Source organism: Desmodus rotundus, chromosome 6 (genome assembly GCF_022682495.2).
Source record: "Desmodus rotundus isolate HL8 chromosome 6, HLdesRot8A.1, whole genome shotgun sequence".
NCBI lineage: Eukaryota > Metazoa > Chordata > Mammalia > Chiroptera > Phyllostomidae > Desmodus > Desmodus rotundus.
This window is the reverse complement of record NC_071392.1, coordinates 19,740,695-19,748,818: the sequence shown is the minus strand read 5'-3', so window position 1 is coordinate 19,748,818 and position 8,124 is coordinate 19,740,695. Positions and strand designations below refer to the sequence as shown.

General features: G+C 40.5%; 1 long non-coding RNA gene across 1 annotated transcript; it reads left to right on the top strand.

Annotated features, from left to right (window-relative positions):
- Positions 1-6,755: 6,755 nt before the first annotated feature.
- LOC139441009 (uncharacterized) lies at positions 6,756-7,787 on the top strand. The gene is made up of 3 exons (XR_011651383.1): positions 6,756-6,962; positions 7,228-7,416; positions 7,525-7,787. It is a non-coding gene; the product is annotated as an uncharacterized lncRNA (long non-coding RNA).
- Positions 7,788-8,124: the final 337 nt, after the last annotated feature.

Here is an 8,124-nt window from a genome sequence, read left to right as displayed (position 1 = left end):
TGCAGCCATCATTTTGGGGATGCCCAAACCTCCCCAAGACATTTCCTCCCTGTAACCTCATAGTTCTTTTGTGTGGTCCTTTGCATAGAAAATTTCCTCCACATCAGCAATAACTCTCAGGGCCCTTTGTTGGATATATTATTAGCTAGAACAGCACCATCTCCAAAATCTATGACAAGAACAGACAATTTGACCACAGCATCCTTTGCTTCCTGTGCTCTCACGCTGCTTACTCCCACAGCACTTCCTCCGATCGCATCTTGATCTCCTGTCTGGTTCCACGACCTCCCTTCCTATAAGCCCAAAAGGTTCTTATTGGCGTCACTTCCATCTGCACTCTGGGGCATCATTTCAACTACTCTTCTGAAAATGCCTCAGTCCCCTCCTCACTGAAGTTCTCGTGTCCTCCACGCACTGAATGCCCCACAAAGGGTCACAATACATTGTCTTGCTGAGTGTTTCTGGAAACAACAACACTGCTGTGGATTTTGCTGTCAATGAAGGTGGGTGACCTCTAAGTTCAGGTGTTCTGGTCATCTGCCTTAGTAATTCTGTTATTATTTTGTATGATCAGTTTCCTTCTGCCTTCTATAGCTCCTCTGAACTCTTACTACTCACTACCTAGCCATTTTCTATTTTCTTTCTCACTTTTAGCACATGACCTTCCACACAATTTTATGTACAAAATAGGAGCTTTAGGAATTAATTCTTTTGTTTCCCCCTTTCATCTTATCACATATTATCAAGTGCATCTTTTATAAGCCCAGCATCAGCATATGAAGTGTTCCATCACCTAATAAGAACCATTTTTTTCATATACATTTTGGGTCTAAGACATTTCCATTTTTTCCAAGATCTCCATCCAGGCCTCACACCTGCTGTTTTTGAGCTCTTAAACTGATTGGCTCACTTCACTACCCAAGCATGCTTAAGGGTTTTTTTTTTCCAACTTAAAACAAAAACTAAAAAACATTACTCCATTTGTTCTGAGTCTTCCATCTATCATTCCATTTTCTTTCTAATCATTACTGAACTTCTAGATTAAGAAATTGATATTTTATTTCTCCATCTCCTAGCCCTTTTTCAACCTGCTGATATGGGTCCTATCTACACCCTGTCACCGACACTGCTCTTGCTAAGGTGTTCTCACTTGCCAAGGCCAAATAGAATTTTTCACCCCTCATTCTGCAGTTTTCCTCCACCGTTCTCTCCTAGTTTTCATACCATACCTGTCTGGTGGCATCATCTTTAGCCACCTTTTTTTTTTCTTAATCATCAATGGAGGACGTTTAATTTTTCATTGTTTGAGAGAGAGAAAGGTAGAAACATGCTGTGAGAGAGAAACATTGACAGTTGCCTCCCATATGCACCCTGACCAGGGACCAAACCTGCAACTTAGGTATGCATCCTGACTAGGCATCCAACCCCCAAACGTTTGATGTAGGGTACGATGCTCCAACCAACTGATTCACACTGGCCAGGGCAAGCCTTCCTGATACTACTTCTCTCTCTTTAGATGACAGAGTTGTTCGGCATTTTGCCCTTGGTCCTCTTTGCTTACTACTCCCAACTCTGGCTGGGTGGTCTCTGTGCAGTGTTCGTAACCTCCTAGACCCTGGTGAGTGTCAAATGCACATTGCTAGCTAGACAAGACTCTGCGACTCGTCTATATTCACCTTCCTGCTGCTCCTTTGTCAGTGAGGATCCCATGAACTTCAGGTATGATCATTGTAAACCAAGGCCATTGTTTATTTCTCCATCCCACTGGCCTATAAAAATCCCTCCTCTTCTGCTCTCATCCTGGCTGTTAAGCACCTTATCATGGCTTCCACTAGCCCAAATGGAACATTCGTGGGAATTAGAAGGCCCTTCTGCTTTTGTCTCTTTTTAAAAGTGTTAAATAAAGATGTTGTCAAAATAAGACACATTACTGTTTGCCAGAAATTTTTCATAACAAGTACGTAAACCTATGATGCCTGAGATTTGACTGTAGCCCTTCAGGGTTGTGCCGTGCCCGACCTCTTCAGCCACAGAGAGTGACCTATTATTCCGTGCCAAATACCTGGGTTATTCCTAGACCCCTTCATTCTTCCTGAATGCGCACTCAGTTAGAAGGAAGTCTTGCCAACATCAGCATCTAAACAAGTACACATTTGACCCCTCTTCCCCATAATTTAGAACTACGGCCCTTTTCAAACTTTTCTTCTAGGTCAGTACTTCGGCCTCTTAACAGCAGCCTAGCGCCTTGGTAATCCATCTCAGCGTTGCCCCCAGAGCGCTAGTTTGTGGTACACAAATAGGAGCAGGACACTAAAGGGCACGCGGATTTTGTATATTATACATTCCAAAAGGTAAACAAACAAATCGGAATGTGCAGCCCATTTTTTTGCAAGGTCAATACAGGTGACCACCCCCCAGGTCAAGAAATAGAGCTTTACCCATTCCTGAGACTCCCTAGTCCCCCCTCAGGCCTGCCTCTCCCCAGACCTACCACTGATCAGACGTCGAGAGCCAGGGGACCACTTCTGCCTGGTTCTCAGTTTCATGTAAGTGTAATTACTCTACGTGTACCCTTTTGTGTCTTGTTTCTTTGATTCAGTGCTTTTTGAAAGTAAGGTTGCCAGATGTAGGACATAAAAATACAGGACACCTAGTTAGCTTTGAATTTCTGATAGATAATTTCTTTGTATAGGTGTGTTACATGCACTATTTAACCATGTCTATTTCATTGTATTTTATATTTAAGAATATCAGTTAAATAATATTTAACTATATTTTCTCTGACAATCCTATTTCTAAGAGCCATTCATATTTTTGCACAAAGCAGTAGTTTATTCCTTTGCATTGTTGTTTGGTATTCAGTTGTGAGAGAAACACAATTTGGGGTTCTGTTGTGCTTTTGATAGACATTAGTAGTATTACCAACTTTTAGTTGTTATCGGTAGCACTCATGAGAGCTTTCTTGTTGCAAAAATGTCTCCTGAGTATATTTCCAGAGTTGCAGTTCAAAGGATAACACGTGTTTGGCTTTAGCAGATACTGGCAAACGGGTTTTCAGATGTTCGTACCAATTAATACTGATGGTGTAAGAGAGTTCTATAGGCTACTCCTCCTCACCAATACTTGGTATTGCCAGCTATTTCGTTATTTAGACATTCTTTTGAGTGTGTTGTGGTATCTCCTGTTGCTATAATTTGCATTTCCCAGATGGTATTGACAGCATCTTTTATGCTTCCATTATAAAAATTATCACACCATACTGTTCCAGCTGATTTGCTTCCAGTTAAAATACTTAATTTTAATCAAGGAGTTGGTGACAGATTGTAGATTCTCACAGAATTTGTGGTAAATGAAAGAATTAATGAATGGACCTATGATAAGCAAGGCTTGGCTGAAAGAGTTTATTCTATAGTTATCACTTTCTTTTAATCTAATTAACACATCAACAAATACCTACTGGTTATCTGCTGTTTCCAGGTATTGTTCTAAGTATTCTAATTTAGGACTTCAAACTATCAAAGCAAAAGGATGTGTGGTTGAACTCTCTCTGTTATAACTATTTTAGGGACGTGATCTCTAATATACTAAGAAGAGAAGACAATCTATAAAACACACACATATACACCTGTTCTACCTCAGATAATATGCAATTAATGCTGATAATATGTACTTTGGAAACTTAGTACGAAACTTGATGTAAGCCAGAAATAATAAATAGCGCAAAGTTCTAGACATTATGCTAAAAAATATTGGTGGATAAGCTGAAAGAGGCATTACAGGAAATTTTTTAGCATTAAAATATAAAAAATAATCACTGAAAGAATCTAAATACTCAATAATTCTGAAACGGTTATATAAATAACAACACATTTATATTGAAACTCTATGCAACCATTAAAACAGTGTTGTAGAAGAATAATTGAAAACTATGGTAGTAACCATACTATGTTCCCAAATGAAAACTAACTAACCTAGAAAGCGCATGGTGGAATTTTTAGAAAAGATATTGTTTGGAAAAATACATGACAAGAAAAACCCTGGAGGGACACAAATGATAAAACATGTTCAAGTGGTGCGATTACATGATTTTAGTTTTCTAATTTCTCTTTGTTCTCCATTTTTTCTGAGCAGGAGAATTAAACAGTGGATGTTATATTTCAAAGGATGTGTGCAGGAGCCTGGGAAGCTCTAAGGTGTCGGTCATCACAGGCTGTGTGTTCAGGTGGGCAGCAGAGGCGCTCCCTTCACCCGCCAAGGCCCACAGCCTGAGGTTTCTCTCGCCATCGGAATTCTGGTCTAGGTCCATCACTGGTCTAATGCAGTATGAAATATTCCGTTCTTTTAATCTGCATACTAGAATATTAACATACAATAATAAAAGGTAAGACAAAACTCCCATGCTTTATCCAACTTGATCCATATTCTTTTTTTTTAATTTTTTTATTATTGTTCAATTACAGTTATCTGCATTTTCTCCCCACCCCTCTACCCCACCCCAGCCAAACCCACCTTTCTCCCCTGCTTCCACCCTTCCCCTTGGTTTTGTCCATGAGTCCTTTACAGTAGTTCCTGAAAACCCTTCTCCCCACTGTCCCCTCCCCCCTCCCCTCTGGCTATTGTTAGATTGTTCATCAACAGAAGAAAAATGCAAATAAAATATAACCAGAGACATTGAAGTTGATCCATATTCTTAAGGGCATATCCAAATTATGGAGCTTCCTCCAAAGTGACTGAGTTCTTGCATCAATGTTACACAGCAACAAAGGAAAAGCTGACCGTTGATGAAAAATACAAATTACCTTCATGTCTGACAAATTGGGGGGGAAAGCCTGTGAAGTATCTCTTACCTCTGAATTGCATACAAGAGTTATTAAAGTTAATGAACCGCATTTCAATGGCACTTACCGGCTGATCTGATCTAAGTCCGTCTAACTATAAATGTCAACTCGATGACATCATTTTCCGTGCTCGTCTGGTTCTCTGATGGTAGCCGTCATTCGAGCAGTCTGGCAAAGAAACTTTACACATTACTTAGGGAGAAAGCACTGTTTCAGACTAGTTTCAGCCTTAACTGCAAAACATTTTTCTGTCTCTTGGGAGGAAAAAATTGGTAAGGTAGCATCAGTAGTGGAAAGGACATGAGATTTTGAGGCATATAAGTCAGAATTTGAGTCCCATCTCTGTGACCTTGGACAGGTAGCTTAATGCCCCTGAACTTGAGTTTCTCCCTCCTGTACTTCAGAATCATACCTACCTCACAGGCTGTTGTAAGGATTGCAGAGAATATACAAACCGTACCTATGAGTGCCTATCACATGATGGATTCCTTCCCTTCCCTGCCCTCCCCTTCTCCTGCTGTCCCTTCTCTGTCCCATGTTGCTTAGGAGCCAGAAGTGGGGACCAACAGCTGGAGTCATAAATCTGCGCCCTGTTTCAGCATATACCGCATGTGCTGGGATTTGTGTACGCTCCAGGTGCTGTGCTAGGTGCTGGCTATACAACATCGTGAACAAGACACAGTCAAGTAACATCTAGTTCCTTTGCGAAGTCTACCCAGATTTTTTTTTTTTTTAAGCAATACTAGAGCAATGAGCAGTATGGGAGAACAGATAAAGGAATACCTAACTCAGGGACAGAGGTCACAGAGGAGATGATGCCTGAGCCAAGCCTGAGGAGACTGGAAATGTGAAGATAAGACACAGTGAGAGATAGTGGGATGTAAGTACCTGTCATTTCCAGGTATAGCATGGGAGGGAGCCTGCAGGTTAAGAAAACCATAATGTTAAACTGAGACCATGGATCCCTTATGGGGTTTTGAGGTGATACACATTTACAGGGGTCACTAGATTCCTTACTAAAGAATTTGATAGCAAAGGGGGTTTCCAAAGACACATGATAACAGCTGTACTGTAAAAAGTTCACCTTGGTAAGGAAGTAGAGAACAAACTAGAAAGTGAGAAGGTTTGAGTCTGGGAAAGAGTTAGGAGGGCGTTTGAGATAGTTCAGGCAAGAGATCATTAAGCTTAGAAACAGGGAGCGTCAGTCCGAGGATGAAGATGAAGGGACGGAGAGAGAAATATTTGGAAATGATCTGCAGACAGGACCTGATGATTGACTGGTGTGTGGAGGGTGAAGGAAGGGACAGGGTTCCTGCTTGAGAGATTAAATAAGGATGGTACTCTTAACCTGAGAAGATTCAAGGGGACCAAGAGGAAACATATAACCCTGAAACCTAGAGCTGCAGTCAGGACGAGCCATGGATAAGACAGAATTACGTTTCAGAAAGCATGATGACCAGGTTAGCGTGTCCAAGCTGTGCTGCCTCTGTGTTGGAGGATGCAGCTGCCATTGGAGATTCCCATCTTGGGACCCCCAGCCATCCCTTCCTTTTCCTAAGCTTCTCTGGCTCTCACAGAATCAGCGTGCATCCCAGGTCCTGACAAATTTAACATATGAAGGACATAATTATATGATCGAATCACACCAGTGTTTCAAGGTATTGTAAATTTGAATCTGGTCTCATTTATTTTATTTTTAAATTAGATTTATTGGGCTGGCATTGGTTAATCGTATTATATAGTTTTCAAGTATATAATTCCATAACACATGATCTGTATAGTATATTGCATTGTGTGCCCACCACCCAAGTCACATCATCTTCCGTCACCATTTGCCTCCCTTTATTCTTTACTAATGTCATTTCAGCATCAAAATTTGTAGTGTGAGTCTGGCATTGTGCATAAAGCTTTTTATTCCCAGCAGCTCTACTGATATCCGCAGCCACTTTTACTTAGTGAAGCCGTCAAGCAAACAAGGCTGCCGAGTGTTTGACCGTAATCCCGAACACAGAGGAAACTCAAGGCATTTCTCTCTAATGCCTGTTCTTATGAAGGAGAAATTGTCATTAAAAACAAGGATGACAAATGTCCCGAGATCAGTTTCTCAAGAGATCACAAATGATTGTAAGTGTGTGCGAATATGAGTCTCGTTGTGCCTGTCGTGAACCTCATGTCCTTATGAAGTTACTAATACGCTGTAAAAACATGTTTAATTGATCACTGTGGTTCTATCTTTAGTATACACAGTTTCAAAAATACTTCATGAAGTGTAGAGATATGGTCTGCTGCTGTTTTTTGAAAACGTGGTCAGTAACATCAGCCTTTGTTAATATTTTCCACAAGAAAATGAGATTCAATTGACATCATTTGTCTTTTTCTTATTGAATAGTGGCTTTTCGAGAGTTAACTCTGCTGTTTGAGAATTACCTGTCTCTTCACAGGATGAAAGGGTATGGGATTTGCTCACTCCGCTAATATCTACCTACAAATCCATATTCTCTGCCTGTGGCGATGTTGGAGGCATGCGTTTTAGAGCACTTCTGGAAGCAGACAAGAAACAAAACCTGTTCTGCCATTGGTATCTGACTGCCCAGATTTTTTGAATTTATTATTTCATTTCTTTTCTTTTCTTTTCATTTTATATATTATTTTATTTCATTTCACTTCATGTATTTTTTGCCTGTAGAGCTGGCTGATAACTAAAAAGCGTAGCATGAGAACCTGGGAAATTACGGCTACTTGAATCTCCACGTGCATCAGCCGAGTGTACCGTGCCACGAGAGCAAAATTCTAACACCAGAATTATCTCCTATGATATGTTCTTAACATGTGCTCTCACTCTTCTTGTCTGGATGAAGCAAGATTTCAGAAAGAGAACCCTGTAGTAGAGAATTTTAGACGGCATTTGAATAGTGATAAGACAATTTTTTTCGCTGTGTCATAGTTTAGTATCTTTCATTGTTTCTGTGGAAGGTGGTATTTATGTGGCTTTTAGCATTGGTGTGTTTAGTGCTTTCCTAAATCAGCAATAAATGTGAAACAATCAGACCATTAATCACAAAGATACTGAGATAGATATTTGGACTGTTCTTAATTATCGTATTTTCAATTCCATACACGTGACCAGCTGAGATCAATGCGACGATGCTTTCCGGTAAGAAACAGCAGACCATTTTCTCAGAAAGAGACTAGATTTTCTAGTCTTATCTGCAGCCTCCTTCCTCAATTCTCCCCTTTTTCATGACAGCCGCCACCCGAGGGCCCACAGTTGATGGGCCTTTGAAAC